This window comes from Chlorocebus sabaeus, chromosome 26 (genome assembly GCF_047675955.1).
Source record: "Chlorocebus sabaeus isolate Y175 chromosome 26, mChlSab1.0.hap1, whole genome shotgun sequence".
In the NCBI taxonomy this organism is placed as follows: domain Eukaryota; kingdom Metazoa; phylum Chordata; class Mammalia; order Primates; family Cercopithecidae; genus Chlorocebus; species Chlorocebus sabaeus.
Window position 1 is genome coordinate 22,485,324 of NC_132929.1, and position 14,531 is coordinate 22,499,854.

The 14,531-nt window shown below is 35.9% G+C and overlaps 1 pseudogene; it reads left to right on the plus strand.

The window, feature by feature from the left end:
• Positions 1 to 12,196: 12,196 nt before the first annotated feature.
• On the plus strand, positions 12,197 to 12,736 carry LOC119627874 (cytochrome b5 type B-like; annotated as a pseudogene).
• The last annotated feature ends 1,795 nt before the right edge of the window (positions 12,737 to 14,531 follow it).

Consider the following 14,531-nt stretch of genomic DNA (forward strand, 5'->3'; position numbering starts at 1 on the left):
AAATCATGGATAGTCTCCACAGAAGAATTTACATAGACCCTGCAGTGCAGTCATGGAACATTCTGGAAATGAGGAGAGATTGTGATTTACACATACCAACAAAATTACTCTTCAAAGACTTTCCAGCTCTCTCAGACCTTCTCAAGATAGGGTGTGGGGTATGGCTAGGTAATTCAAAGTTTTGACAAGACTTATATTTAGACGCACGGGCTGTTGTCTGTGAATATTTACCTGGCTAGCCAGAACCTCAGTTGATTTTAAACACTTTGAAGCTCTATTATAGAAAATGCAAGGTTGCATGCCCAGCTAAAATAAAGAAGCAACAGTTATAATAAAATGTAAAAATAAGGTACTACTTCTATTTCCAGCTATAAACTAAAAAATTAGATTGTGGGGAAAGCCATTTTTATCAGAAATATTTAATGAAAAGAATATAGTATATTCATATTGTAAATACTCAGCTGTTTATGGAATATCAGATTTTAAAAATTAATTTACTTGCCATTAATATGGCTACTGTTCTATATACTATACATAATATAGAATTTTTTTTTTTTTTTTTTTTTTTTTGAGACGGAGTCTCGCTCTGTCACCCAGGCTGGAGTGCAGTGGCACAATCTCAGCTCACTGCAAGCTCCGCCTCCTGGGTTCACGCCATTCTCCTGCCTCAGCCTCCCGAGTAGTTGGGACTACAGGCGCCCGCCACCGCGCCCAGCTAATTTTTCTATTTTTAGTAGAGACGGGATTTCACCATGGTCTTGATCTCCTGACCTTGTGATCCGCCCGCCTCGGCCTCCCAAAGTGCTGGGATTACAGGCGTGAGCCACCGCGCCCGGCCAGAATTTTAAGGTTTACAAGTCATTACTCATTGCTAAATTGTAAGTGCTTTCATCTTTTCATAAATCAACACTAATAAGTAGTTTTTTCTAGTATGATAGAGTTATAGTTCTAGATATGGTTCTCTATTCCTGGAAACTAGAGCAGAAAAAAACTTGTAAGTGTAAAGAGTGTATCAGTCAAGTTTTTCATGAAAGCAACATATAAAGCTTATTATGAACCTTAAGATCTTTCATGAATATTTTCTCAGGTATCCTACATCAAAACTTGTATAGGTCCCACATGACAATAGTTGTCCTTTATTCATGCAGTTATTCATTCATCAATACACTTATACCATCAAGATTTTGATTACTATTATGTAATAGTAGTGGTTCTAGTGCTGAAAAAGTAGAGGTCGTACTTCCTCAAAGGAGATCCCTTGATTCTTGAGAATACCTAAAAGAAATGTTTTGCTTCCAGCAACAAGGCTCACTAGATATTCAGAGAAAATCCCCTAAAGTAATCCTGAATAAAATGAATATATTCCAGAGGCGGGGGTAGGGGGATGGCTTGGAGCCTGGGGGGCAGAGGTTACAGTGGGCCGAGATTGCACCACTGTACTCCAGCCTAGGCGTCAGAGCCAGACCTAGTCAGTCTGTCTGTCTGTCTCTCACTCTCTCTCTCTATATATATACATGTTATATATATAATTTATATAAAATATATTTTATTATATATTTTATAATATATATTATATATAAAATAAGTGTGCGGGTGTGCATGCATGCGTTTGTGTGTATTACAATGTGTTTGACTTGGTGGCAATTCAGAAAAATTCATCTGCAATGGTGAGGAAGCATGAACCCAAGACACTAGCATCTGTCATATCTGGTGGCTGGTGGTGTTAATTTTAATGGCTACTGGCAGGGACGGAAGGCAAAGATGAATTATTAGAGAATGAAGTCATATAACCTATGTGTCACAATGAACCCCGAACTAGGGATTTACTTTAAAATGATTCCAGGTTGTGATTTATTTTATGTTCTTTGAAGAAGCAAACAAATCTCTCAGGCCACAAGTAATTATAATAAAGTTTCAAAAGTATGAATTCAAAATCAAAACTCTAGACATAGGATGAAAAAAGAACCAAGAGCATGATTCATCAGAAAGAACAGAGAAGCAGATCGCCAATACTGAAGATATAATATTACATTAATCAGATACACAATATAAAGAAATTATTTTAACATTTTTAATAAGACAAAGGAATTACAGCAATATTAAAGCACAAGGTACTATCAAAGTTGACAAAACTAAAGTGAAAAAGGAATCTACAGCAAAAGAAAATAGTAATGTAACAATTGGGATAAGCACCAGATTGAACACATTTGAAAAGACAATTTATAAACTGGAATATAGAGTTGAATAAATTAGATTGCAACCTGGAGATATGAAAAGGTAGAAAACACAAAAAAAGAGACAAGAATCAAGGAAGTCTGAGAAATTCCAAAGTATTCAGTCCAAAATATTGTAATAAAGAAAATGGACAAAAAGTAATATGTGAGGAGATATGGCTGATAATTGAAAAGGCACTAATTCTTAGATTCTGGAAGCTCAAAAAAGTCTCGACCAAAGTAAGTAACAAAAAATCCACATGTAGAAATACTAGAGTAAAATCGCAGAAAACCAGAGACAATTCTTTAAAGTAGCCATGAAGTAAAAACAGAATATCTGCAAAGAAAAGACAATTCGATTGCTGTCAGATGATTTAATTTTTTTTATTGGACTTCAGATGCAGAAGATTAAATTATGGCTATATTGCAATCTTGTTTGTTTCCCCAAGGCTGTTTAAAACATTTTTTTCTAAATCATTTCTTCATTGTTTTTCCCATTTTTCATTCTCATTCTTCCACCCCATAAATATCCTAGTATATGTCAAGTGAATAGTCATTACTTGCATGTATGTGTTCTTGTAAAAATTTGTATAAAATAAGAAGATATTATGTTATCTATCTCATCTTGCTTCTTACATTCTTTACTCAGCTCTGCTAAGATCCATTCTTTTTGTGCTGTGTACCTCTCTCATTTCTTTTGATTGCTGACTAGAACTCTATGGTGTACATCCACAGTAATTTAACTATCTTGGTAACCAGATTGTCTCTAATATTTCATCATTAGCAAATACAAAAGTAGTTGAATATATATGTGCATCATTTACAACAGCTAAAATTTGGAAGCAACTTAGGTGTCTGTCAACAGATGAATGGATAAAGAAAATGTGCTTATACACAATGGAGTACTATGCAGTCATTAAAAAGAATGAGATTCTGTCATTTGCAACAATATGGATGGAAATGGAGATCATTACGTTAAGTAAAATAAACCCATCACAGAAAGACACACATCACATGTTCTCACATATTTATGGGATATAAAAATCAAGACAATTGAACTCATGGATATAGAGAGTAGAAGGATGGTTACCAGAGGCTGGGGAGGTTTGCAGGGCTTGGGGAGAAGTTGGGACGGTTCATGGGTACAAAAAATATATATATAGACATAACAAATGAGATCTACTATTTGAGCGCACAACAGGGTGACTATAGTCAATAATAACTTAATTGTACATTCTAAAATAACTTAAAGAGTATAATTGAATTGTTTGTAATTCAAAGGATAAATGCTTAGGGGGATGGATATCCCATTCTCCATGATGTGCACATTTCACATTGCATGCCTGTATCAAAATATCTCTATGTACGCCATAAATATGTACACCTACTATGTACTCACAAAAATTAAAAATAAAAAAATTTAAAAGAAAATTTTTCTTACATAAGATAAATGCAATAAAAATTTTGACTACAACTGCATTAGATGTTTGCATTAATCTGGAAAGAACTGATATATTATATTAGAATTTCCTATCTAAGAATGAGGACGATTAATCTCCTTATTTAGATGCCCTGTGTCTTTCACTGTAGCTTCAGTGCTTTCTTCACAGAAATATTACGCATTCTAGAATAAGTTGTCTAGATATTTGTATTTTTCTGTCATGTAAAGTCTATCCTTAATGACAATTCCCAGTTTATATTAGTGTGAAAAAGATTAGTATTTTGATGTTGATTTTGTATCCAGCAAAGTTCTAAACTTACCCCAGTTTTCTAGTAGTTTTGTTGTTGATCTGTTTGGTTTTTAGATAATCATATCACCTGACAAAAATGACAGTTTAAAATTTTTATTTCCTTATAGCATTGGGCAACACCACCAGTCTTTATTCAAGAGTAAGGCAAAAATGTGGACTGTGTAGTATTCCTGATTTTTAAAATAAGCCATCAGAGGTTACTTCAGGTATTTGATATATAAACATATTTAAGAAAATTTGCTTTTATTCAAAGATTAAGAGTTTTAATCATTAATAAGCATTAAACTTTATAAAGTATTTTTCAATTGAAATAATTTTTTAAATGTTCCCTTTAAAGTTTATTCAAATGGCAGATTTTAATAATTTATTTCCCAATGTAGAACCATCTTTGAATTCCTAAGATAAACTACATGATTGACTCTATATTTGGTAAGTTAATGTTTCATGAGAATTTTTGCATGTATGTTCATGAATAAAATGGTCCACTAACTTTCTTTTTATATAGTTTGACTATAATATGGTTAATGAGCTAAGATTAAATAAACTATAAAATGACCCAGGAAGCAACCTTTTTCTACTCCTTTCAAAAACATATGAAAGAAATTATTCTTTTAAGTAATTTAAAGAAAATACCTGAAAAATCATCTGTCTTTTCCCTACCTTTGAAGGGGGCAATTGTTTTTACGTACATAATACCATAGAAGTCTATTCAAGTTATCTATCCCTCACTGTACCAGTTTTGATTATTTTATACATTTTAGTGATTTATCTACTTTACCCCTCTATTTTGTCATGTAGAGTTGTTAATAAATCTTTTACTTGCTATGCTATTATGAATTTCTTCAAACTTTTTCTTTTGTTAATTTCCATATTCTTTGTTAGTCTTGCCAACAATGTATCTATATTATTAATGTTTTAAGGAACTAGATTTTAAATTTTCTAAACTTTTATTATTGTCCTCTATTTCATTTATTAGACAAATTATTTTGGATTCGTGTATTTCTTTTTATACTTTTTAAGTTGAAAGCTTAGGTTATTTGCTTTTAACTTATCTTGTTTCTTGATATATACATTTTAAGTAATATATTTTTCTAAATACTGCTTTAGCTCTTACAGAAAAGTGAACATTAAATATTTTCATTTTCATGCAATTCTAAGTATTTCTAAAATCTGTTTTTTCCTTTGTAAAACAATAAGTTAGAGTGAGGTATTATTTTGGTTTCTAAAAATAAGAGATATCATTATGCCATTGAAAATACTAGTTTTTAGTTTATTAAACTTGTTTAATAAAGATAGTTTGGTTTTTGTTTTTTTTTTTCAAAAAAAATTTTTTTTTATTATTATACTTTAAGTTCTAGGGTACATGTACATAACATGCAGGTTTGTTACATACGTATACTTGTGCCATGTTGCTGTGCTGCACCCATCAACTCATCAGCACCCAACAACTCGTCATTTACATCAGGTATAACTCCCAATGCAATTCCTCCCCCCTTCCCCCTCCCCATGATAGGCTCTGGTGTGTGATGTCCCCCTTCCCGAGTCCAAGTGATCTCATTGTTCAGTTCCCACCTATGAGTGAGAACATGCGGTGTTTGGTTTTCTGTTCTTGTGATAGTTTGCTAAGAATGATGGTTTCCAGCTGCATCCATGTCCCTACAAAGGACACAAATTCATCCTTTCTTATGGCTGCATAGTATTCCATGGTGTATATGTGCCACATTTTCTTAATCCAGTCTGTCACTAATGGACATTTGGGTTGATTCCAAGTGTTTGCTATTGTGAATAGTGCCACATGAACATACATGTGCATGTGTCTTTATAGCAGCATGATTTATAATCCTTTGGGTATATCCCCAGTAATGGGATGGCTGGGTCATATGGTACTTCTAGTTCTAGATCCTTGAGGAATCGCCATACTATTTTCCATAATGGTTGAACTAGTTTACAATCCCACCAACAGTGTAAAAGTGTTCCTATTTCTTCACATCCTCTCCAGCACCTGCTGTTTCCTGACTTTTTAATGATTGCCATTCTAACTGGTGTGAGATGGTATCTCATTGTGGTTTTGATTTGCATTTCTCTGATGGCCATTTTCATGTGTCTGTTGGCTGTATGAATGTCTTCTTTTGAGAAATGTCTGTTCATATCCTTTGCCCACTTTTTGGTGGGGTTGTTTTTTTCTTGTAAATTTGTTGAAGAAAGAATTTCAGCGATTGAGGATCAAATGAACGAAATGAAGTCAGAAGAGAAACCAAAAGAAAAAAGAAGAAAAAGAAATGAACAAAGCCTGCAAGAAGTATGGGATTATGTAAAAAGACCAAATCTACGTCTGATTGGGGTGCCTGAAAGTGAGGGGGAAAATGGAACCAAGTTGGAAAACACTCTTCAGGATATCATCCAGGAGAACTTCCCCAACCTAGTAGGGCAGGCCAACATTCAAATCCAGGAAATACAGAGAACGCCACAAAGATACTCCTCGAGAAGAGCAACTCCAAGTCACATAATTGCCAGATTCACCAAAGTTGAAATGAAGGAAAAAGTCTTAAGGGCAGCCAGAGAGAAAGGTCGGGTTACCCACAAAGGGAAGCCCATCAGACTAACAGCAGATCTCTTGGCAGAAACTCTACAAGCCAGAAGAGAGTGGGGGCCAATATTCAACATTCTTAAAGAAAAGAATTTTCAACCCAGAATTTCATATCCAGCCAAATTAAGTTTCATAAGTGAAGGAGAAATAAAATCCTTCACAGATAAGCAAATGCTTATAGATTTTGTCACCACTAGGCCTGCCTTACAAGAGACCCTGAAGGAAGCACTCAATATGGAAAGGAACAACCGGTACCAGCCATTGCAAAAACATGCCAAAATGTAAAGACCATCGAGGCTAAGAAGAAACTGCATCAACTAACGAGCAAAATAACCAGTTAATATCATAATGGCAGGATCAAGTTCACATATAACAATATTAACCTTAAATGTAAATGGACTAAATGGTCGAATTAAAAGACATAGACTGGCAAACTGGATAAAGAGTCAAGACCCATCAGTTTGCTGTATTCAGGAGACCCATCTCACACGCAGAGACATACATAGGCTCAAAATAAAGGGATGGAGGAAGATTTACCAAGCAAATGGAGAACAAAAGAAAGCAGGGGTTGCAATACTAGTCTTTGATAAAACAGACTTGAAACCATCAAAGATCAAAAGAGACAAAGAAGGCCATTACATAATGGTAAAGGGATCAATTCAACAGGAAGAGCTAACTATCCTAAATATATATGCACCCAATACAGGAGCACCTAGATTCATAAAGCAAGTCCTTGGAGACTTACAAAGAGACTTAGACTCCCATACAATAATAATGGGAGATTTCAACACTCCACTGTCAACATTAGACAGATCAATGAGACAGAAAGTTAACAAGTATATCCAGGAATTGAACTCATCTTTGCAGCAAGCAGACCTAATAGACATCTATAGAACTCTCCACCCCAAATCAACAGAATATACATTCTTCTCAGCACCACATCACACTTATTCCAAAATTGACCACATAATTGGAAGTAAAGCACTCCTCAGCAAACGTACAAGAACAGAAATTATAACAAACTGTCTCTCAGACCACAGTGCAATCAAACTAGAACTCAGGACTAAGAAACTCAATCAAAACCGCTCAACTACATGGAAACTGAATAACCTGCTCCTGAATGACTACTGGGTACATAACGAAATGAAGGCAGAAATAAAGATGTTCTTTGAAACCAATGAGAACAAAGACACAACATACCAGAATCTCTGGGACACATTTAAAGCAGTGTGTAGAGGGAAATTTATAGCACTAAATGCCGACAAGGGAAAGCAGGAAAGATCTAAAATTGACACTCTAACATCACAATTAAAAGAACTAGAGAAGCAAGAGCAAACACATTCGAAAGCTAGCAGAAGGCAAGAAATAACTAAGATCAGAGCAGAACTGAAGGAGATAGAGACACAAAAAACCCTCCAAAAAATCAATGAATCCAGGAGTTGGTTTTTTGAAAAGATCAACAAAATTGACAGACCGCTAGCAAGACTAAGAAGAAAAGAGAGAAGAATCAAATAGACGCAATAAAAAATGATAAAGGGGATATCACCACCGACCCCACAGAAATACAAACTACCATCAGAGAATACTATAAACACCTCTATACAAATAAACTAGAAAATCTAGAAGAAATGGATAATTTCCTGGACACTTACACTCTTCCAAGACTAAACCAGGAAGAAGTTGAATCCCTGAATAGACCAATAGCAGGCTCTGAAATTGAGGCAATAATTAATAGCCTACCAACCAAAAAAAATGTCCAGGACCAGATGGATTCCCAGCTGAATTCTACCAGAGGTACAAGGAGGAGCTGGTACCATTCCTTCTGAAACTCTTCCAATCAATAGAAAAAGAGGGAATCCTCCCTAACTCATTTTATGAGGCCAACATCATCCTGATACCAAAGCCTGGCAGAGACACAACAAAAAAAGAGAATTGTAGACCAATATCCCTGATGAACATCGATGCAAAAATCCTCAAGAAAATACTGGCAAACCGGATTCAGCAGCACATCAAAAAGCTTATCCACCATGATCAAGTGGGCTTCATCCCTGGGATGCAAAGCTGGTTCAACATTCGCAAATCAATAAACATAATCCAGCATATAAACACAACCAAAGACAAGAACCACATCATTATCTCAATAGATGCAGAAAAGGCTTTTGACAAAATTCAACAGCCCTTCATGCTAAAAACACTCAATAAATTTGGTATTGATGGAACGTACCTCAAAATAATAAGAGCTATTTATGACAAACCCACAGCCAATATCATACTGAATGGGCAAAAACTGGAAAAATTCCCTTCGAAAACTGGCACAAGACAGGGATGCCCTCTCTCACCACTCCTATTCAACATAGTGTTGGAAGTTCTGGCTAGGGCAATCAGGCAAGAGAAAGAAATCAAGGGGATTCAGTTAGGAAAAGAAGAAGTCAAATTGTCCCTCTTTGCAGATGACATGATTGTATATTTAGAAAACCCCACTGTCTCAGCCCAAAATCTCCTTAAGCTGATAAGCAACTTCAGCAAAGTCTCAGGATACAAAATTCATGTGCAAAAATTACAAGCATTCTTATACACCAATAACAGACAAACAGAGAGCCAAATCATGAATGAACTTCCATTCACAATTGCTTCAACGAGAATAAAATACCTAGGAATCCAACTTACAAGGGATGTAAAGGACCTCTTCAAGGAGAACTACAAACCACTGCTCAGTGAAATCAAAGAGGACACAAACAAATGGAAGAACATACCATGCTCATGGATAGGAAGAATCAATATCGTGAAAATGGCCATACTGCCCAAGGTTATTTATAGATTCAATGCCATCCCCATCAAGCTACCAATGAGTTTCTTCACAGAATTGGAAAAAACTGCTTTAAAGTTCATATGGAACCAAAAAAGAGCCCGCATCTCCAAGACAATCCTAAGTCAAAAGAACAAAGCTGGAGGCATCACACTACCTGACTTCAAACTATACTACAAGGCTACAGTAACCAATACAGCATGGTACTGGTACCAAAACAGAGATATAGACCAATGGAACAGAACAGAGTCTTCAGAAATAATACCACACATCTACAGCCATCTGATCTTTGACAAATCTGAGAGAAACAAGAAATGGGGAAAGGATTCCCTATTTAATAAATGGTGCTGGGAAAATGGGCTAGCCATAAGTAGAAAGCTGAAACCGGATCCTTTCCTTACTCCTTATACGAAAATTAATTCAAGATGGATTAGAGACTTAAATGTTAGACCCAATACCATAAAAACCCTAGAGGAAAACCTAGGTAGTACCATTCAGGACATAGGCATGGGCAAAGACTTCATGTCTAAAACACCAAAAGCAATGGCAGCAAAAGCCAAAATTGACAAATGGGATCTCATTAAACTAAAAAGCTTCTGCACAGCAAAAGAAACTACCATCAGAGTGAGCAGGCAACCTACAGAATGGGAGAAAATTTTTGCAATCTACTCATCTGACAAAGGGCTAATATCCAGAACCTACAAAGTTTGATATATTTTGTTTGAAATTAATTGAAGCTTTCATTCGTTGCTTCTAAAATATGACTAGAAATATATATTTCATATATACATATGTACATATGTATTATTAGTAATGGTATTGTTCATATCTCTAATTTCTGCCTAATTTTCTTAACATCTTCAAATATGTAGTTAATTTATGTGATTCTCTCTGCAGTTTTACCAGTTCTACTTTTCTCTAATTTAAGGCTGTATTGTTAAGCATATTTTTGTCATTTTTTTGTTTCAGTAGAAAACAACTATATTTTTCTCTTACTCTTTTTCCTTTATATAAATAGATTTACATATTAAAATAACCTGCCACCTTTTTTTTTGTTTGTTTATATTTTCCTGGTATAACTTTGTCCATCCTCTTTTGAAGTTTGCTGGGTTTTTTTTTTTTTTTAATGGCAAGATGTTACTGGGTCTTCTTTGCTTCTTAAATCCAAGCTCAGAGACCATATATTTTAATCGACCAGTTAAATATTTATATCAAGACAGGAATAGGTTTAAAAGTTACTTCTAACTTTACATTCTCAATTGTAAAAGAAGTATAAGTAAAATTCTCAAATTGTATAAGAAGACTTCAACTATTCTCCTACTTCATATTCCCAAAATTTGAGCTTAAGACTCCCATCTCTCCTCAGCATCAAAATACTGTCGTTCTCCTCTAACTCTCTTTTTTGGCTTCTAAGAGGTTTTTTATATTGTGTGGGGTAGGGGAAAATAACTGTTGTATATGACCACTTTTTTTTAATCACAAAATATTTCATGGATTGCATTTGGGCTGTGGCTTTTTGATTCAAAAGCTAAGGATTTAACATCTTTGCTGTCTGGCACCCGCCTGATATAATGGATATTTTAGATCAATAACCAGATGGAGACTGATCACTTGTTGGGGAAAAGGAAGTACAGCGATTAATGCCCGCCCATTTCATCCACTGCCCCAAGAAGACTATTCTAATTTAGGGTGACAGTGAATGTGGCCTGGATAGGGAGTCTGTAAAGTCCTTAAATCAGAGACTTTTGCTTATTTTTATTTATTCAGCGCCCAGCTCAGTGTTTGGCATATCAGAGGCAACAATCAATACACATTGAATGAATTTCATAGTAATACAGTAGCTCACACTCCACCAATAATGTGGAAATGTCAGCCTAAAAAATTAATTGCATCAAGTCTGGGATAGCATTACTGCAAAATTAATGAAATGACTAAAAACATCGAGCATGTTTTACAGACCAGGAGTCCCGAGAATTAGCTACAATATCCAAATCTGTCCCAACCCAACTGTACTTGATATTAAATGGTGGTAACTTTCTGATGTGGCTTAAAATGTTATCAGAAATAATTCTGAGTCCAGTACCAGACAGATCTTTCAAGGTAGAAAGCAACAATTCCAAGAATCTTCCAGGTGTTGACCTCTGCTTCATAGACTCACTCCAGGAGGATTCTGTTGATGCAGGAGCCTCTGCTTTGCTGCTCCTTGCTTCTCTGGCCTATAGGGGACTTCCTACTATATACTGCATGCACATGGTCTTATCCACATTTCTCTCCTGCTCCTCTAAGATAATAGCCTGCTATCTTTGAGAAAAGGGACCAGAGGAGAGAAGCCACATACCAACGAAGTTATATTCAAATGCATTTTAATTCTAAAATGTTATAGCAATTTTACTCTACTTTGTTATAGTCCACTTACAATAAAAGGAATTGGGAAGGAATGTCTCCTAAACCTAGGCTGGAATAGATTTTTGCTTAGCATCATGTCCATGACCTTCATCTAAGAAGCAAAAATTATGATTTGTGATAAAACACTTGAATGATTTTTTGATAGACCTAAATGAGATTAAGAAATTCGGGGACACTAAGGTTGCCCATCCAGCTGAGTAAAAATGTTAAAAATACCCACATACATACATAAAAAACATACAAACATACATATATAAAACACATACATATATATAATATGGATCTAACAATAATCATCTAATCATTTTGTTAGAAGATACCTTTGAATAATCTTATTTTAAGAACCCTTTTTCTTTAGGAAAAGTTTGCTGCGGGCTCTCCTCAAGGAAGGTAGTCTTGGAAGTCCAGTTAGCAGTGGAGAGGCAGTATTTCCAGTCCAATGGCGACTGCACAAGCTAGCGGCAGTGATGAAAAAGGGCAGGTGGGTAGGGACTTCCACCACCTAATACCAGTTGGAGGAGGTGGTGAAGCAAAACTCCTTGAAGGAACTGTGGCTAGTGACCCATGGGTGACTCTACAATGTCCCCCACTTCGAGGAGCCCCCTGGCAGAGTAAAGGTTCTGCTGGAACAAGCTGGTGCAGATGCAACTGAAAGTTTTGAAGATGTAGGCCACTCCTCTGATGCGGGAGAAATGCTAAAGCAGTACTACATTGGTGCTGTCCATTCGAGTGACCTCAAACCTGAAAATTGCAGCAGGGATCCTTCAAAAAATGACACATGCAAAAGTTGCTGGTCATATTGGATTTTCCCTATCATAGGCGCTATCCTCTTAGGTTACCTGTCTCACTCCTACATATCGGAAAGCAAATCCTCCTGATAGACCTTGTTGAAGTCTGGAAAGCACGTCTACTTTGGAGCGAAAACTGGAGACTTGCTCGGGAGCTGCAGCAATGCCGTCTTGTCGAATCCTGCCAGTTGTATTCTTCCCCCTTTGGAGCCAAGACAGCTGGCTGGACAACCACCTCAGATCTGGGACCACTGTCCTTCATCTTTCAGATTATTGTTCCCAAAGTACCTGGCTCACTGTTCTGTGTCAAACAATTTCTGGTCTTTCTTTTCTTCACTGGTTTCCATAGGTACACCCTTTTATTTCAAAACTTTGTTCATAATTGTAATTCATATGACATTGCTCTTTGGTAAAAATGCCTGCTTTCCAACACTTTAAATGCACATTACACATTCTTAACAGGACAACAACCTAGTGCTGAACCTTTTCCTTTTCCATTTTTCTTTCAAGTAAATATTTTTTAAAAAATTCTGATTCAGGGCTGGGTACGGTGGCTCATGCCTGGTATCCTAACACTTTGGAAGGCCAAGCTGGAAAGATTTCTTGAAGCCAGAAGTTTGAGACCATTCTGAGTAACATAGGGAGGACCCATCTATATATTTTTTTAAAATCTGATTTAATTTTGTTATTATAAGGAGTTTATGAAGTAAAGGTATGCACCTATACTTAAAACTGCCAGATTTTTGTTCCTTGTATGTGTGTGGTAAAACTATAAAGAACTGTGTAGTTATTTCCTCCCTCTCGAGCTAGGGTAGAAGGTAGCTCTTCACACCCCGAGTCCGGCCCCTTCCCAAGTGGCACTGGACAGAAAACTACATTTCCCTTTACTTCTTGGAGGTGGAAAGAAACAAGGAAAGAGGAGGATGAACTGGGGTGACAGAAGGTTGGTGATTTCAGAGTAATCTTTGTTTAGAAAAATATTGAAAAGCATTACTTCAGGATAGGAGTTTAGAGAAAGCACCAGAGCTTTCACGTTGGTTTGGCACCAGTTTCCAGACATCTGTTTTGTTTTGTTTTTTTTTTCTCTTCTAGCTATCTTTTACTGGTAAAACACAGACATATAATTATGTCTGTAGAGCTTTACCAGGGACTTTCCCTGCTTTTTTTTAATTGATTAGTAAATTATTGATTCTCCATTTTCCAAAAGTAAGAGTGGAACTCCAACTTGGCTTTCTGTTTGCCCAGCAGTAAAGTAACTTCTGTACAAATGGTATTTGAAAGTAAGAGCTCATGACAAGAGACTGTCTTCCATTTCATCTCTATTTTACCTCCCTGTCTCCAATTTGTGATTTTGTTCTGTTTTTCCATGAAAATAAAAAAACAAAGCGGTAGACTAAAAAAAAAAAAAAAAAAAGTTTGCATAATCATTATTCTGTACCTGGAACAAACTGGGGATATGGCAAGTCCAAAGATAAACAAGCAATCATTGTATAGAAGAAGCTTATGAAGCAGGTGACATCTTAACTGAATCTTTGGTTTTACTGACTCAACAAGAACCCAGACTTAATGGAGGATACTGAGAAGCAAGGAACTATGCTTGAAAAACTGGGAGACTATGTCCTCAGGTCCACTGCCAGGAAGCTGAACACATTATCCTTTTTGACCTCAATGGCAGGTTACATTTAAACATTTCCCTCTCATGTTTATGCTCTTTGACCTATTCCTGGAGCTCTCATTTCCAGCCACCCAGGCAAAGCTATCACATCTATATATAATCCCAAGAGAAGAACAAATTTAGTAACATCTGATGTGTTATTCTCAAAAGATTTATTCAGAAGAGCTTGTAGTCTCGTTTTCTTTTTTTGTTCAGTCTAGAACCAAAGTACTAAATGCCAGTTAATTACTCAGATGACTCAGAACCTAAAGAGGTTATATGTGTTTAGCTGAATATCAAGCAAAAAGAGAGAGAGAGAGAGAGAG